The sequence below is a fragment of the Mobula hypostoma genome, chromosome 18, assembly GCF_963921235.1.
Source record: "Mobula hypostoma chromosome 18, sMobHyp1.1, whole genome shotgun sequence".
NCBI classification, from domain to species: domain Eukaryota; kingdom Metazoa; phylum Chordata; class Chondrichthyes; order Myliobatiformes; family Myliobatidae; genus Mobula; species Mobula hypostoma.
Window position 1 is genome coordinate 50,404,330 of NC_086114.1, and position 19,295 is coordinate 50,423,624.

A 19,295-nucleotide genomic window follows, 5' to 3' on the forward strand; every position below is an offset into this window, starting at 1 on the left:
CAGTCAGTTCAGATTGGTGAAAATATCTCCTCCGCTATCTCCATCAGCACAGGAGCACCACAAGGATGTGAACTTACACACCCCACTCCCACTCTACTCACTTTACATCCATGACCGTGTGGCTAAGTACAGCTCCAACACCATACACGAGTTTGCTGATGACATCACTGTTGTTAGCTGCATCAAAGGTGGTGATTAATCAGTATACAGGAGGGAAATTGAAAACTTGGCTGAGTTGTGTAATAACAACAACCTCTCACTCAGGCAGGTGGGGCTCGTCAGCCTTGGACGGCAGCCTGCCTAGGAAAAGGAAAACCCTGACTTTAAACCTCTGCTGTCTTGCGGCCATACCCACCCATGGGAAAGGCTTCAGGAGTAAACCCCGAGGAAGAAAACTGGAGCCAGGGTCCCTAAGGCAGTTTGATGTTGTATACAACTTCACTTTGGCCACTGCTGTACGACACTGGTGCCAAGCCTTATCGGTGCTTGCCCTTCCCTTGGACGACATCAGTGACGCGGAGAGGGCGAACCCCCTGCATGGGCAACAGCCAGTTCTTCAAATCTTCTTGCCCAGGCTTGTGCCCTGGAGAAGACACAGGCCACCAGAGGTGCAAACCCATGATCCCCTGGGATCGCCAGCTGCCTACTGTCATTCAATGTCAATAAGAACAAGGAACCGATTGTAGACTTCAGAAGAGGGAAACCAGAAGTCCGTGAGTCAGTAATCATTGAAGGATCAGAGGTGGAAAGGGTCAACAACTTTAAATTCCTGGGTGTCACTATCTCAGAGGCCCTGTCCTGGACCCATCATATGAATATAATCGTGAAGAAAGCATGACAGCACCTCTATTTCCTCAGAAGTCTGCAGAGATATGGCATGTCATCAAAAACCTTGGCAAACTTCTATAGATGTACAGTAGAAAGTTTGCTGACTGGCTGCATTACAGCCTGGTATGGGAACACCAATGCCTTTCAGCAGACAATACGACAAAAGGTGGTGGATTTGGCCCAGTATATCACGGGCAAAACCTTCCCAACCATTGAGCACATCTAATATTAATAACAATAAGTACTTTATTGATCCTGTGGGAAATCATTTCATTACAGCAGCAACATTTAAAAATACACAACAATAATAATAATAATAACTAATAATTAAGTATGGAATAAAAATATATAAAATTATAATTTACCAACGTGCAAAAATGTATGAAGTAATAAAAGAAACTATTGTACTATGTTCTGTGTTCTCCTGTCGCTCAGAGATGAACTGTTGTACATGCTTATTGCATGAGGTAGGAAAGATTTCCTGTAACGATCCTTGTGACAGCTGATCTGAAAGAGTCTGTTTGAAAGGGTGCTCCACTGCTTATTCAGTAGGTCATGGAGAGGATGTGCCAGACTGTCCGTAATGGATAACAGTTTGTTTAGTGACCTCCTCTCCACCACTAACTCAAAAGAGTCCGAGTTGTAGCCAAGAATGGATCCAGGCTTTTTGATGAGTTTATTTAGTCTTTTTGTATCACCGTTACCGATGCTGCTCCCCCAACATAAAGCCACAAAGAAGGCTGTACTTGCTACAACAAACTGGTAAAAGATCTCCAACATCCTGCTGCACACGTTGAAGGATCTCAGCTTCCTTAGAAACTAGAAACTGATCGTTCCCTTCTTATAAGCAGCCTTGGTGTTGGTTTTCCATCAAGTCTGTTGTCGAGGTGAACACCCATGTATTTGTACTCCTCCGCTATTGCAACTTGTTCTCTCAGAATATATACACAACTCGGCGCAGTCCTCTTCCTCCCAAAATCAATCACCATCTTCCTGGTTTTGGCCACAGTCAGGAGCAGGTGATTCCTTCTGCACCACTCCACAAACTTGTCTACCAGTCCTCTGTACTCCAACTCCTGCCCACATCTGATACACCCAACCACGGCAGAGTCGTCAGAGAACTTCTGCAAGTGACAAAACTCAGATCTACATGAAATGTTGCCGTGGAAAAGTAGCATCCATCATCAAAGATCTTCACCACCCAGCTCTTTACCAGCTGCTGCCATCAGTCAGAAGGTACAAATGCCTCAGGACTCACACCACCAGGTTCAAAAACAGTTACTACTCCTCAACCATCAGGGTCTTGAACAAAAGGGGATAACTACACTCATTCTATTACTGATGTTCCCACAACTGAAGTCTCATTTTAAGAACTCTCTATCTTGTTATTTCATGCTCTCATTGTTTATTGCTATTTATTCATAACTGCATTTGCATTGTTTGTTGTTCATTGATCCTGTTTACAGTTACGGTTCTATAGATTTGCTGAGTATGCCCGCAGGAAAAATAATCTCAGGATTGTATGTGGTGACATGTATGTACTGTGATAAAATTTTTAATTTGATCTTTGAACTTTGAATTGCATATCTACAGTGGCAGATGCCTCTGAATATTCAGATACCTTTGCTGAGAGAAAGTAATTCACACAGATGGTCTGAAACATCTGGGCACAGAGATACCAGACAGACAAAAAATAATGTTGTTAGTGCTGACTCTAGATGCACAAATATCCCAAATATTGATTGCAACTACACCTGTGACCATCTTTGTTATACTAAGTGACAACCTTAGTCTTGTCTGCCAGCTTGAAATCAAGTCATGAAGTTGCAAATAACTTAGCTAATGTTGCTTGGTTTGATGCAGGCCAATTAACATAGCCCCATTGTCTTATATTACATACATGGTCATTTCATTTTGTAAACCATATCTCTTAGCAGACAGACCCCACTCTGTGCCAGCCTGTCCTCCACAGACAGGATTGGTTATTTGCAAAGACATCCTTTTAACTTCAAACTGATTACTGCTTGCAATTTCCATTAAGATCTGAAGACTGGTTCCTGCTTGAATTAATATCTGCTGTATCGACAAAATTCCAGAATAATCCCTGACAAATACTAATGTTTTAAATCCTTTATGATATATGTATTTTCAAATGCATACAAATTCCATTAATCTAGCATACTCCAGATTAGTTTGAAGTTAAAAGGATGCCAGCAAATCTGCAGATTTTTCTTCATATTAGATGTTATTCTATAAATATGCCAACAGATTTGTAATTAACTTTTTCTTTAGATGGTACACATAGAACAATAAACTTTCAGTGTCTGCCAATACATCTGCCTTCAGGGATCTATGGATTACTGCCCTGTCCTTTGTATAGTTCCACCATTGTGTATACTCCACCTCTCCTAATGTTGTCAAAGTGCTTCACACATGCTTATGAGGGATAAATTAATATCTGCCATTGCTCAAATTACTTTGTGCTCAATATCATCCTACAGCTTTAGGCTAACCTATAAACACCACCAACAATTTCCATGTTATCTGCAGACTTAATAATCATACCTTCTACATTCACATCTACGTAGATAACAAGCAACAAGTTTCAAATGGTTCTGAATTTAACAAGCAACAAGTTTCAATTAGTTCTAAATATACCGGGCAGCAAGTTTCAACTGGTTATGAATATAACAAGCAGCAAATTTCAACTGGTTATGAATTTAACAAGCAACAAGTTTCAACTTGTTCTGAATATAACAGACAATAAGTTTCAACTGGTTCTGACAATCAAAAACCCTGCCAGCAGAAGTTTGCGCATAAGTTGTTCAAGTATGGAGGTCTGGCTGCAGTAAGTCAATGTAGCCATATTGTCAGTGCCAATGGCCTTAGTGGTTTCAAAGTCATGTTGTCATCAAGAAGTCCATGTCCCTAAATTTCCTGAATAAGAGGACTTAGTCAAAAACTCCTTGTTATCCAGGAAACAGTTCCTTTGGCCCAACTGGTCCCTGCTGACTAAAATGCCCATCCATACTCGCCCCCATCTGCCAGCATTTAGCCCATAACCTTCTAAATTTTCCATCTAAATTCCTGACCAAAAGTCTTTTAAAATTTGTTATTGCGCTTGCCTCAACCATTTCCCTAGGAAGTTGATTCCACATATTAACCAGGTTCTGTGTAAAACACATTGCCCCCCCTCCCCAGGTTCCTTTTATGACTTGCACTGCCTTCTAGTCCTCGATTCCCCAACCCTGGGAAAAAGACTCTATCTTAAGATTAGCTTTATTTGTCATGTACGTCAAAGCATTGAAACATGCAGTGAAATGCGTTGTTTTTGCAACAGTGACAAACACAATCCGAGGACTGTGCTGGGGTCAGCCCGCAATTATCGCCATAGTTCTGACGCCAACGTAGCATGCCCATATTGCACCAACCCCGACCATACATGTTTGGAATGTGCACGAAAACTCCAACACCTGAAGGAAATCTACGCGGTCACAAGGGGAATGTGTAAACTCCTTACAGACGGTAGGAGGAATTGAACCCTGATCAGTGATAGGTGGTACCGTAAAGCAACTGTGCTACTGCACTGCCCTTCTATCCTACCTTAGATTCTTGTACAGCTCTACAAGATCACCTCTTAGTCTCCTATGTTCCAAGAGAAGGAAGTCTAGACTGCCCAACCCCTTCCTATAATTCAGTCCCTCAAGTCCTGGCAAGAATTCTTCTAAAGCTTTTCTAAAATCTTTCCAATTTCATGGCACCTTGCCTATAGCAGGATGATCAGAACCAAGCAGAGTACTCGAAGCCACCAGTGATTTGTACAACTGCAGCATAAATGTTAATTAGTGCAAATGTCATAAAAATATGACCCTGTGGCGACCCACTTTCTGGCACCCACGAACCGGCTCACGAAACAGCGCGCGCAGGCAGAGGGCCGGTAGCAAAAAGGGCGCCAGGCCATCTTCACCAGCAGGGGGAAAGTCCAGCGCGCAGAAAGGGTCTGGGAATATGCATTCCCCACAGTAGTCCCGCCCAGGGAGGGCGGGAACGGGAAGGCTTTAAAGCAGGCCGCGAAGTTTGAATAAATCTCTTTCATCGCAACTCTAACTCACCGACTCCGTGTGGTTATTCTAGCGCTGTGTGTAGCACATCGCTACAATTGGTGACCCCGACGGCCCAAACGATATTTGGACCAGAGATGACCGACGCTGCATCTGTTCACACAGCTTCGTTAAAACTGCCAAGCTTCTGGACGCTGCGACTCCATTTATGGTTCGAACAAGCAGAAGCACAATTCCACATTCGGCAGATAACCTCGGAGTCCACTCGCTACTACTACGTGCTGAGCTCCCTCGACCAGGAGACTGCTGCACAAGTTGAGGAGTTTATACAGTCGCCCCCGGAGGACGGCAAATACACAGCATTCAAAGCCCTGCTCATAAGGACCTTTGGACTCTCACGGCGCGAACGAGCACGCCGCTTAATGCACCTGGATAGTTTGGGAGACAGGCCGCCGTCAGCATTAATGAAAGAGATGCTGGCCCTGGCTGAAGGACACAAACCCTGCCTCATGTTTGAGCAGGCGTTCCTAGAGCAACTGCCCGAGGACATATGCCTGCTGCTGTCCGACGCAGATTTCAGCAACCCCCGGGAGGTGGCGGCCCGAGCAGATGTGCTGTGGAATGCCAGGAAAGAGAGAGGGGCATCCGTCGCACAGATCACCAAGCCGCGTGCCCAACGACAGACCAGACCAGGCCTGGCAGCAGAGCCTACAAAACCCGGCAACGGGAGTGAGGAGCCCAACGAACAATGGTGTTTCTACCACCAGCGGTGGGGCACGGAGGCCCGCCGCTGCAGACCGCCCTGCAAATTCCCGGGAAACGCCAGGGCCAGCCGCCGCTGATGGCTACGGCGGCTGGCCATCAGGACAGCCTCCTGTACGTCTGGGACAAGCAGTCGGGACGCCGTTTTTTGGTCGACACCGGAGCGGAGATCAGCGTCTTACCTCCAACGAGTTACGACACCCGCAACAGAGAACCGGGACCCACCCTGAGGGCCGCTAATGGCAGCACAATACGAACCTACGGCACCCGCACGGTGCGGCTACAGTTCAGCTCCAGCCGGTTCACGTGGGACTTCACACTGGCCGCCGTGGCCCAACCACTGCTGGGGGCAGATTTTCTACGAGCCCACAGCCTGCTGGTCGACTTGCAAGGGAAGCGATTAGTCCACGCCAAGACTTTTCAAACGTTCTCCCTGGGTGAAGCACAGTTGCCAGCCCCACACCTGGACTCCATCACGCTGTCCGACGATGAATTCACCAGGTCCTGGCGGATTTCCCATCAGTACTGACACCGCAGTTCACAGCAGCCATGCCCAGACACGGAGTACAGCACCACATCCCGACCCAGGGACCACCCCTCCACGCCCGTGCTCGAAGGCTTCCCCCGGACAAGCTCCGACTGGCGAAGGAGGAGTTCAAGAAGATGGAGGAATTAGGGATCATACGACGGTCCGACAGCCCATGGGACTCCCCCCTTCACATGGTGCCCAAGGCAACGGGGGGCTGGAGACCATGCGGTGACTACCGCAGACTGAACGAGGCTACAACGCCATACCGCTACCCTGTGCCGCACATTCAAGACTTCGCAGCAAACCTACACGGCGCAAGGATCTTTTCCAAGGTAGACCTCGTCCGGGGATACCATCAAATCCCTGTACATCCGGACAACATCCCCAAAACAGCACTTATCACCCCGTTCGGACTTTTCGAATTCCTCCGAATGCCATTTGGTCTAAAGAATGCCGCACAGACTTTCCAGCGGCTAATGGACGCGGTGGGATGCGACCTGGACTTTGCATTCATCTATTTGGACGACATCCTCATAGCCAGCAGTGGTCGGCAGGAGCATCTGTCCCACCTCCGCCAGCTCTACTCCCGCCTGAGTGAATTCGGCCTTACAATCAATCCAGCCAAATGCCAGTTCGGACTCGACACCATCAACTTCCTGGGCCACAGGATTACTAAAGACGGGGCAACCCCGCTGCCCGCCAAGGTAGACTCGGTCCACCACTTCCCCCGACCCAACACAATCAAAGGCTTGCAGGAATTCGTGGGTACGGTGAATTTCTACCACCGTTTCCTCCCCTCAGCAGCCCGAACCATGCGCCCCTTGTTCACTCTAATGTCGGGTAAGGGCAAGGACATTACCTGGAACGAAGAGGCCGCAACCGCTTTCGTTAAAACCAAAGAAGCCTTGGCAAACGCCGCGATGCTAGTGCACCCCAGAACGGACGTTCCCCCTCACGGTGGACGCATCCAACACAGCAGTCGGTGGAGTGCTGGAACAACTCATCGAGGGTCGCTGGCAACCCCTGGCGTTCTTCAGCAAATGCCTACGACCACCCGAACTCAAATACAGTGCTTTCGACCGGGAGCTATTGGCACTATACCTGGCAATCCGGCATTTCAGGTACTTCTTAGAAGGTAGGCCTTTCACCGCATTCACAGACCACAAACCGCTTACCTTTGCGTTCACTAAGGTGTCCGACCCCTGGTCGTCCCGCCAGCAGCGACATCTGTCCTACATCTCCGAGTACACGACGGACATCCGGCATGTCTCTGGAAAGAACAATGTCGTGGCAGACGCACTTTCCAGACCGACCATACAGGCCCTGTCCCAGGGGGTGGACTATGCAGCGCTGGCAGAGGCACAGCAGGCAGACGCTGAGATCCCCAGTTACAGGACTGCAGTCTCCGGTTTGCAGCTCCAAGACCTCCCCGTATGTCCAGGTGAGAGGACCCTACTATGTGACGTAGCTACTGGCCAACCCCGCCCTGTCGTCCCAGCAGCCTGGCGCCAGCGGGTGTTCGAATCCATTCACAACTTAGCGCACCCCTCCATCAGGACAACTGTCCGGCTGGTCTCCAACAGGTTCGTGTGGCATGGACTTCGTAAACAGGTCAGTGAATGGGCCAAAACGTGTATGCAGTACCAAACGGCCAAGGTGCAGCAGCACACCAAGGCTCCACCGCAGCGGTTCGAACCCACCCGCCGGAGGTTCGACCACATCCATGTGGATATCGTGGGGCCCCTGCCAGTGTCACGAGGAGCGCGGTACCTCCTAACTATGATAGACCGGTTCACCAAATGGCCAGAGGCAGTCCCGCTCAGCGACACCACCTCCGAATCCTGCGCCCGAGCACTGATCGCAACCTGGGTAGCACGCTTCAGGGTACCGGCCCACATTACCTCCGACAGGGGTGCCCAGTTCACCTCCAGCCTGTGGTCGGCTATGGCCAGACTTTTAGGAACACAGCTACACCACACAACCGCCTACCACCCACAGTTGAACGGACTAGTGGAGCGCTTCCACCGTCACCTGAAATCGGCTCTCATGGCCCGCCTGGAGGGGCCCAACTGGGTGGACGAACTTCCCTGGGTCCTGCTCGGAATCCGCATGGCGCCCAAAGAGGATCTACACACCTCGTCGGCCGAGTTGGTGTATGGCGCGCCCCTGGTCGTCCCAGGAGAGTTCATACCAGCCCCAAGGGGGCAAGAGGAAGAACCCACAGCAGTCCTGGACAGACTACGGGAGAGGCTCGGTAACCTGGCCCCCATACCCACTTCACAGCACGGACAGAGCCTGACCTGCGTACCCAAAGACCTGCAGAACTGTAAGTTTCTTTTTGTACGACGGGGCGGACACCGGGCACCGCTACAGCGGCCCTACGAGGGGCCGTTTAAGGTGATCAGGAACAACGGGTCCACGTTCGTGCTGGACATTGGGGGGAGAGAGGAGGATTTCACGGTGGACCGACTCAAACCGGCCCATGTGGACTTGGCGCAACCGGTCCAGGCTCAGGTACCGCGGCGCAGGGGCAGACCTCCCAAACAGAGGCCGATCCAGACTGTGGACATTGGGGGAGGTATCGCCGGTTCTGGGGGGGCGTTATGTGGCGACCCACTTTCTGGCACCCACGAACCGGCTCACGAAACAGCGCACGCAGGCAGAGGGCCGGCAGCAAAAAGGGCGCCAAGCCATCTTCACCAGCAGGGGGAAAATCCCGCGCGCAGAAAGGGTCTGGGAATATGCATTCCCCACAGTAGTCCCGCCAAGGGAGGGCGGGAACGGGAAGGCTTTAAAGCGGGCCGCAAAGTTTGAATAAATCTCTTTCATCGCAACTCTAATTCACCGACTCCGTGTGGTTATTCTAGCGCTGTGTGTAGCACATCGCTACAACCCAACCCTTTACATCAGATCATCTAGATACTATAAGCCAACCTTGTAACAACCTCATGTCGTTTATCTCTACTATGTTTTAATTGATCTTCTAGCAGCCTTGGGGCATCCAGAGATGGTGATAAATAATAAATTCTGTAGTACAAGCTTGTTCTCTCTCTTTTTTCTATTCCCAATTCCAGCTCCTATCTTACCCCTTTTCTTCTGCCATCTCCTAGCCCTGCTGGCCCTCCACTTTCCCTTTCTCCCATGCCCTGCTTCTCTCCAATCTGATTCCTTCTTCTTCAGCCCTTCATCTCTTCCACCAATCACCTCCCAGTTTCTCACTTCATAACCCCCCCCCCACCTAACTTCCCCCTCACCTGCCGGTTTGTACTCCTTCCCCTCTCCTCCACCTTCTTATTCTGGCTTCTTCCCCCCCCCTCCACTTCCTTTCCAGTCCAGATGAAGGGCATCCCAAAATGTCGACTGCTTATTCCCCCCCACCCCACCCCCGTGGATGCTGCCTGACCTGCTGAGTTCCTCCAGCATTTTGTATGTGTTGCTCTGGAGAATCTCTTGTGTTGAATTATCTTCTGCAGACACAGATGTAGATGTGGCTGACGGGATGGTCGGACACTTTGAGCTCATACCTACAGGCATCATTTTTAAAACATATATGTTTATGAGATTTGAGCTTCACTGGCAAATGACTGACTGCTCCTGAACTGAGGAGATAGTTAAGAGCCAATCATATTGGAACATATGGGTTAGACTGGGGTAGCAGGGGCAGATTTCAGGCCCTGAAGTATATCACTGAATGAGAAAAACTCAGTGATTTTGCCATTAAAGGATTGTCCATTGATTCTGAGTCTTTTTTCCAAGAGTTTCATTATCCATATGAATCTAAAATTGCTTGAGGCCAGTTTAGGATTCAGGCTCACATTTCAAGATCATAGTCTAGACCCAGGATATAAGGTCTTATTGCAGGATTAGGGTGATTGTGTGGTTGATGATTGTCTGAAGGGCCTGTTTCCATGCTGTTGACTCTGTGACTGTCTGACAACCCAGAGGATCGAAAAAGGCTGCAGAGGGTCGTAGACTTGACCAGCTCCATTACGGGCACAAGGCTGCCCACCATCGAGGACACCTTCAAAGGGCCGTCCCTCAAGTAGGTGGCATCCATCATTAAGCACTCTCAGCATCCCAGACATGCATTCTGCACATTGCCACATCAGCGAAGAGATACAAGAGCCTGAAGATTCACACTCTACACTTTACAAACAGCTTCTTCCGCTCTCCCATCAGATTCCTGAATGGTCCACGAACCATCGAACACCACCTCTTTTGCAGCAGCTTTATTTATTTATTTATTTTTATTGAAACCTAATGTAATCGTTTTATGTCTTGCGCTGTACGCAGCCACAAAACAAATTTCTCAACATATATCAGTGATAATAATAAACCTGCATCCAGATTCTGATTCCGATTCTGACTCTGGCCTCAGGATACTAATCCAGTAACTCAACCATTACAAACAAAAAGGCGGAGCCGAGTGAAGATGGCGCTAAACGCCGACTCCTTTGCTTGCATCTTCGGAAACAGCTCTGTTTCCATCTTTAATGGCTTTATTTTCTCTTTCAGGGTTCTTTTGAAGATCCTGACCCAGAATTACATGCTGACTATGGTTCTTTGTGGGAATGGGACCCACTCTCAGGGGTTTCATGACTGGCCGTTGAATCTGACTAAATGAAACAATTGGCAGCACCCATCATGAAGGTCTCTCACCATCCAGGACATGCCCCCTTCTCATTACTAACATCCAGGAGGGGGATACAGAAGCCTGAAGACACACACTCAATGTTTAGGAATGTCCTCTTTCCTAAAGGAGGCGGGAGGAGAAGATGGCGGCGCGACGCAGCACGCGCAGCTCTCCGGTGAAATGATATCGTATTTGTAAGTAGGGGCCGTGCACAATTCTGATTTGTTGGAGACAGACGTGAGAAGCAGAGGAACATCTGGAGAAAACTTCTGAAATGCCCGGTTTGCTGCCGCTGCTACTGTGCGATCGAGAATCTTCGGAGGGAAGGCCCCAAAATCCCCGGCTTTGCCTGCTGCTGGCGGCCGAGGGTGGGGTCGAAGCGTTCGGCAGAGATGGTGCTCGGTACTCGGTGTCGGAGGGCTGATCGGAGGCTCGAAGTTTTTAGACAACTCAGAGTCGGACTGTGGTCGGGCATGGCAGGAAGAGTTTTCTTCCTTCTCCCATCTGCATGAGATGTGGGACTTTTGAGAGACTTTGAACTTTTTTACTGTGCCATGGCCTGTACTTCATCAAGTTATGGTATTGTTGCACTGTTGTAACTATATGTTATGATTATGTGGTTTTTGTTAGTTTTTCAATCTTGGTCTGTCCTGTGTTTCTGTGATATCACACCGGAGGAATATTGTATCATCTCTTAATGCATGCATTACTAAATGACAATAAAAGAGGACTGCGTGTCCTCATAATCTAATCTAATCTTCCCCTCCTCCATCAGAACAGTGCCATGGTAGTGCAACAGCTAGTGTGACATTATCACAGCATCAGAGTTCGGAGTTCAATTCCTACGTCATCTGTACAGAGTCCGCATGTCCTCCCTGTCGATTTTCTCCGAGTGCTCCAGTTTCCTCCAACTTTCCAAAAACGTACCAGGTAATAGGTTAATTGGTCATTGTAAATTGTCCCATTATCAGACTAGGGTTAGATCAGGGTTATTCTGTGCTGTATCTCAATAGATTCTGTGAACCCATGAACATTACCTCACTATTCAGTTTTTGCATTGTTTATTCATATTTTTATTGTAACATAGTCAACAGAATCAGAATCATTATCGCTGACAACTGTTGTGAAATTAGTCATTTTGCAGCAGCAAAACAGTGCATTACATTAAAATTGCCATAATTTACAATAAGAAATAGATAAAAGTAAATAAGTCGTGCGAAATGGAACAAAATATTGAGGTCATGTTCGTGGGTTCATGGACTATTCAGATACCTGATGGCCAAGGGAAAGAAACTATTTCTAAAATGTTGAGTGTGTGGTCTCACAAATTTCTACAGATATACTATGGAGAGCATTCTAACTGACTGCATCACTATCTGGTATCAGGAGGGGCTACTGCACAGGATTTAAAAGAGCTGCAGAGAGTTGTAAACTTGATCAGCTCCATCATGGGCACTAGCCTCCATAGTATCCAGGACATCTTTAAGGAGAGATGCTTCAAAAAGGCAGCGTCCATCATTAAGGACCCCTATCACCCAGGTCATGCCTTGTTCTCATTGCTGCCATCAAGAAGGAGATACAGGAGCCTGAAGGCACACATTCAACAATTCAGGAACAATTTCTTCCCCTCTGCCATCTGAACCCTGAATGGACATTGAACCCATGAACACTATCTCACCACATTTTTATTTTTATTTTTTCTCTACATATTTGATTTAACTGTTATATATCTGTAGTCTTACTGTCATTCGTTTTTTCTGTTATTATATATTACATTGTCCTGCTGCCTCACAGATAACAAATTTCATGACATATGCCTGTGATATTAAACCTGATACCGGCTCTGATTCAGGCTCTTGTACATCCTCCCTGATGGTGGCAATGAGACAAAGACATGTCCTAGGTGAAGGGGCGCCCTTTATGATGGACAATGACTTTCTGAGGCATTACCTTCTAAAGATTTCCTCGGTGGTGGGGAGGCTAATGCCCTTGACGGAGCTGGCTGAGGTTACAGCCTTAGGTAGCCTTTTCTGGTCCTGTGCATTAGACTCTCCATACCAGACGGTGAGGCAACCAGTTAGAATGCTCTCCATGGTACATCTGTAGAAATTTGCCATAGTCTTTGGTGACATACCAAATCTCCACAAAGTCCTAATAAAATATAGCCACCAGCATGCCTTCTTTGTATTGCATCATTATTTTGGGCTCAGGATAGAGCTTCAGGGAGGTTGACACCCAGGAACTTGAACCCGTTCCCTCGATGGGGACTGGTGTACGTTTGCTCGGTTTCCCTTTCCTGAAATCCACAACCAATTCCTTGGTTTTGCTGATGTTGAGTACGGTTGTTGTGATGACACCACTCAACCAGCCAACCTACCATATCTCACCTGTAAGCCTCCTCTTTACCATCCAAGGTTCTGCCACCAGCGATTATATCATTGGCAAATTTATAGATGGCATTAGAGTTGTGCTTAACCATACGGTCATGGGTGTAGAGAGACCAGAACACACATCTTTGTGATGTTCATGTGTTGATTGTCAGCAAGGAGGAGATGTTATTTCTGATCCGGACCGACTGTGGTGTCCCAACAAGGAAGTCTTGGATCCAGTTGCAGAGTGGTAGAGAGTGCTGGGGAAAGAAACTATAATTACTTAGTTCCAGAATGCTGTGGTGTAAAATCATGAAAGATCCTATTTAAAAGTGTAGTTATTATCTTCTTATTGCAGCCCTGTGCTGACATACCCTTTTACTAGCACAGTATTCACATCGGGAAATTTAACTGATAATTCTTGAAGCACTGCAAAAAAAAAGCATTAAAGGGTGGTCGTCTTTTTGAACAGGTTGTATTTTCAGTAAAGATCCAGATACACGACAGCAAGGCACAATGGAGGTGTGTCATCACTCCAGAATGGAAACCAGTAGGGTAGACTGGTCATGGTACAAGATCCGGCTATATTATGAGTCATTTCTTCCACAAGACCTCAGAGCAAGGTAAATTAATGGAATGTTTTCATGCAGTTGTTGGCATAGATCGATTATTTCTTGTCCTCCACTACACTGTCAGAAGTAAGTGATTCTTAATTTTAATTTCAGATTCCAGTATCTGCCTTATAAAACACAGAATAGTATATAGCACAATACAGACCTTCAGCTTATGATGTACCAACCTACATAAACATAGTCCACAATCAATTTAACCCTTCCCTCCTACACAGCCCATAGTTCACTGTTTTTTTTTACATTCATGTGCCTAAGAGTCTTTTAAATATCTCTGTTGTCTCAACCTCTACCACCACCCTGGACAATGCCTTTGGTGTTAACTTTGGCTGTGCTTCTGTCTTCACAGATGCTGCCTGTCCCCCTGAGTAAATCCACTTATTTTCTGTCTCATGTTAAATATCCAGTATCTACAGTCTCTTTCATTTGAGTTATAGTTTTTATTCCATTTCTAGAAATCTCAATTTTCAAAAAGTTCTCTGGAATGAGGAATAGTAACAGTAGTTCTTCAGGTCCAGGGCCCTGTTTCTCATGAGGACAGTTCTGTTGAAGGGTACCGCAGGTAAGACATTTATAGAAACCAGTAATTTTAATCATAAATTACCACAGTGGTTGTCTGATCTGCTAAACTCTGCCAGCACTTTTTCTGTTTTTGCAATACAGCACCAGCTGAAAGTTTGGGGTTCAATACTCACCACTGGCCTGTAAAAAATTTGTACATTCTCCATGTGACTACATGGTTTCCTCTGGGTGCCCTGGCTTCCTCCCACATTCCAAAGACGTATGGATTAAAGTTAGCAAGTTGTGGGCATGCTATATTGGCGCCGGAAGCATGGCGACACTTGCGGTCTGCCCCCAGCACATTCCTGATGCAAGTAACACATTTTTCTGAATGTTTCAATGTACTGTACATGTGAGAAATAAAGCTAATCTTTAATCAGATTTCTGGCATCTGCAGTTTCCTTGATTTTCAGAAGCTTTACTTTTCCCTCCAATAATACCTCCATCTGCCTCCAGTTTTCCTTCTTGACTTTATATTTGCAGTTTTGCCGATGTTTCAAGGCAAATAAACGGTGTGTTAATGGATTAATGGGAAGCCTGAGTGGAACTACAGGAACTATGGCCCTGGTGTGGTAGTGGGAGAGTGGGAACTAAAGTCTCTACTATATCTTAGGGGAATAGTAATTGGGCCCCAATGTGTTAGAGGAAGCACAGGAACTGAAGCCTGAAGTCTCACATCACTAGGTTCAGGAACAACCCTTTAGACAGAGTTGGACAGGGCCAATGAACTTAACCTGTCCTTTAACAGATTTGACATTGTGGCCCCTGCCCATCCTACACATGAGTCATCTGTTGTCGGCCCCCAACCATCACATATTCCACTCTCCCCTCCTACCCCTCCTCACAGTCCCCCACCCTGCTCTCATGACTATACCCCTTCCCCACACAAAACCACCACGGTGGGCTTCACAGCTGAACAGGTGAGAAGACAGCTGAAACGTTTCAACCCAAGCAAGGCTGCAGGACCGGATGGTGTCAGTACCAGGGTGCTCAAAGCCTGTGCCCCTCAGCTATTTGGAGTACTTTGCCATGTATTCAACCTGAACCTGAGGCTCTGGAGGGTTCCTGTGCTGTGGAAGACGTCCTGCCTCGTCCCTGTGCCAAAGATGCCGCGCCCCAGCAGCCTCAATGACTACAGACCGGTGGCATTGACCTCCCACATCATAAAGACCCTGGAGAGACTTGTTCTGGAGCTGCTCTGGCCTATGGTCAGGCCACACTTAGATCCCCTCCAGTTTGCCTACCAGCACCGACTAGGAGTTGAGGATGCCATCGTCTACCTGCTGAACCATGTCTACGTCCACCTGGACAAGCCAGCGAGCACTGTGAGGGTCATGTTTTTTGACTTCTCCAGTGCATTCAACACTATCCGCCCTGCTCTGCTGGGGGAGAAGCTGACAGCGATGCAGGTGGGTGCTTCCCTGGTGTCATGGGTTCTTGATTACCTGACTGGCAGAGCACAGTACGTGTGCTTGCAACACTGTGTGTCCGACAGAGTGATCAGCAGCACTGGGGCTCCACAGAGGACTGTCTTGTCTCCCTTTCTCTTCACCATTTACACCTCGGACTTCAACTACTGCACAGAGTCTTGTCATCTTCAGAAGTTTTCTGATGACTCTGCCATAGTTGGATGCATCAGCCTTGGAGGGTCAGACACCCTGAGCCAATAGGCTGGTCCTGGACTTATTTCCTGGCATAATTTACATATTACTATTTAACTATTTATGGTTTTATTACTATTTATTATTTATGGTGCAACTGTAACGAAAACCAATTTCCCCCGGGATCAATAAAGTATGACTATGACTATGACTATGACTATGACTATTATCATGATAATCAGGTGCTTGAATCAAGCTTCACAACTCTAACCCTAACTCCACCTCAGAAAAGCGCTACAGACCACCTCTTGGACTTTTCTCGTATTGTGTTTTTGTACTGATATCTTGCCTTTGCACAATCTTCTTTATCTGTCCTGTATAATTTATGCATAATGTACATTCTCTGTGTAGTCCGAATCTACGTGCTTATGTTTCTGCTGAAGCAAATCTTTCAGAAGACCTGACTGTACTTTTTACAGATGACAGTAATCTCAGCTTGTTGCCTCAGAGGGAGTTGGGAATGTGGGGAGTGGCGAGTGGAAAGGGATTGCAGTAAACGTTACCTGGTGGGTCAGATATAACTGAGTTTTCCAAATAATTGGATAGTGGTCAACGGGAGTGTGACTGCATTGCTCTTCCACATGTTTTTGTCTCATGTTGAGGACTTACAAGCAGCTAAATGGAAACTATTTTATTTATTTAGAGACACAGCCCTTCCAGATCAACATCCATGCACTGTCCAATTATACCCATCTGACCAATTAACCTGGTAACCGTATCTCTTTGGAATGTGGGAGGAAACCAGAGCACCCAGAGGAAACCCATGCATTCACAGGGAAAATGTGCAAACTCCTTACAGACCGTGGTGGGAATTGAACCCGGGTCACTGGACTGTAATGGTGCTGCACTACCATCCCACCCCATCTTCTTCTTCTGTGAAAAAGAACTCTCTTCTTCAGTGTCTTCTTACACACCGTCTGAGGTTCCCATCTTACAACCAAATGCATCAGTGTCAGTGCCGGTAAGTGACCAAGTTGGAAGTGAATCTTTGTGTGAATATTTGCCTGGGTCCAGTTCAAGACTGTGCTCAATGAATCACCTAACCATAGACTCCCTTCATCCTTAATGTTTTAGCCACAGCAGTTTTCTCTTGCTTTCTGCTCCCTATCCATTTGAAAGTTTGCACCCATTATCATTCCTACCATCAGGGTGGAGATACATGACCGTGAAGATCCACACTCAATGTTTTACTAACAGCTTCATACCCTGGGCCATCTGGTTTCCGAATGGTCCAGGAATGCATGAAGACTGCCTCGTTATTTGTCCTTTGTTCTCATGGCTTATTTTTGTAAAATATTGGTTGTTATGTCTGGCATTGTACTGCTGCTGCAAAACAACAGATTTCACAACATACGAGGGGTGACTGATAAGTTCGTGGCCTAAGGTAGAAGGAGTTGATTTTAGAAAACCTAGCACATTTATTTTTCAACATAGTCCCCTCCTACATATACACACTTATTCCAGCGGTCATAGAGCATACGGATTTTGGACCTCGGGAAAGTGTCCACAGCAGGGGTGGTTGATAAGTTTGTGGCCTAAGGTAGAAGGAGGTGTTATAACAGCTCTCGTCGCATGCATGTGCAGTTCAACACTTTGAGTGTTTACGCAGAAAGTTTGAAGTTAATAACTCATCTCCTTCCGCCTTAGGTCACGAATTTATCAAACACCTCTTGGGCATCAGGCCTTGACTTCTGGACTCCCTAAAGGAATCTAAAAAAAAAATCTCAAGTGGATAATATCTATTTCCATATTAGGAAAAGGAGTAGAGCGTGTAACCTTGCAAATGTAGATGTACTACTCACCGGGGCTGTTAATCCCTATGCTCTGAAATAGAATTGTGCTGATCAGACTGAAGGGTCTGTTTCTGTCCTGTATAACTGTCTGATCTAAGGTACCAGAGGCTGCAAAGGGTTGTAGACACAGCCCCTTCCATCACGGGCAACAACCTGCCTTCCACCGAGGACATTGTCAAGAGGCAGTGCCTTAAGAAGGTAGCATCCATCATTAAAGACCACACCATAGAAACATAGAGATTTACAGGACATTACAGGCACTTTGGCCCACATTGAAATCCACCCTCCCCGCCCCACCCATTCTTCTGAATTCCAGAGAGGACAGGCCCAGAACCATCGAATGCTCCTCACACGTTAACCCTTTCATTCCCAGGGTCATTCTTGTGAATCTATTCTGGACCCTCTCTAATCCAAAACTGCTCACGATACTCCAAGTGTGGTCTGACCAATGGCGACAAATCCAGCAGTAATTCTGGAGATAAAGGTAGGGGTTACAAACATAACAAAAAGGGGAAGACCAAAGGATTTGTATCTAAATGCTTATTCATTTGAAACATGCCTAAGAGCTAAGAGCAGAAAAAAGAAATAAGACTGCCCCAAAAATTGAAAGATCAGGAAGCTAGGCAGAGGTGAAGGTGTGGTCCTGTTAGTTACAATAACCTGATGGAGAAAGATGACCTAAATTCAGCAAACCAGGATGTACAGTTAACTTGAGTGGAGATCATAAATAATAAAGACAGGAATTCAGCAAAGAGATGGTGAACAGTGCCCCCCCCCCACACCAACAGTTAACACTAAATGGATTATAAAGAAAGACTCCAGGTGCCAGGGTCTGGCCAACTTGGATCGAGTCCTCAGCATTCTTAAGTGGGAGGGTGAGCAGCCCGAGGTCGTGGTCCATGTAAGTACCAATGACATAGATAGGAAGAGTGATGAGGTTCTACAAAGTGAATTCAGGGAGTTACAAGCTAAGTTAAACAGCAGGACCTCCAGGTTTGTGATCTCTGATGTTTTACCTGTGCCACCTGCTAGTGAGATCAGAACTAGGAAGATGAAACGGTATAACACATGGCCAAGGAGTCGGTATAGGAGGGACAGTGTCAGATCTATGTACCATTGGGCTCTCTTCCAGGGAAGGTGGGACGGTGGGACCTGTACAGAAGAGACAGATTGCACCTGAACTGACCAATATACTAGTGGGTAGGTTTGCTAGTGGTGCATTGGTGGGGTGGGGGTGGGGGTGGGTGGAGAGTTGCAGGGGCTTGGGAACTAGAATGCCAGAACAGATAATGGAGAGCTTGTGGAGGCAGATGTTGTTAAGACCTCAGACAAGGTCAGGAATCAAAAGGTTGAGCATGGTGCAACTAAAGTGCTGAGCTGCGTATATTTCAGTCGGAGTAGGCAGTTTAAGTGGTTCGGTACAGACTGGATGGGCCTGTTTTTGTGCTGTACTTTTCCATGACGTTTTG

At 47.0% G+C, this 19,295-nt stretch overlaps 1 long non-coding RNA gene across 1 annotated transcript in view; it reads left to right on the forward strand.

Annotated features, from left to right (window-relative positions):
• LOC134358338 (uncharacterized) overlaps window positions 1–10,823 on the forward strand; it is a 31,212-nt gene extending 20,389 nt beyond the window's left edge. Inside the window, exon 3 of the long non-coding RNA XR_010020860.1 lies at window positions 10,696–10,823. This is a non-coding gene — a long non-coding RNA (uncharacterized LOC134358338). The remainder of the gene's footprint in view (window positions 1–10,695) is intronic.
• The last annotated feature ends 8,472 nt before the right edge of the window (window positions 10,824–19,295 follow it).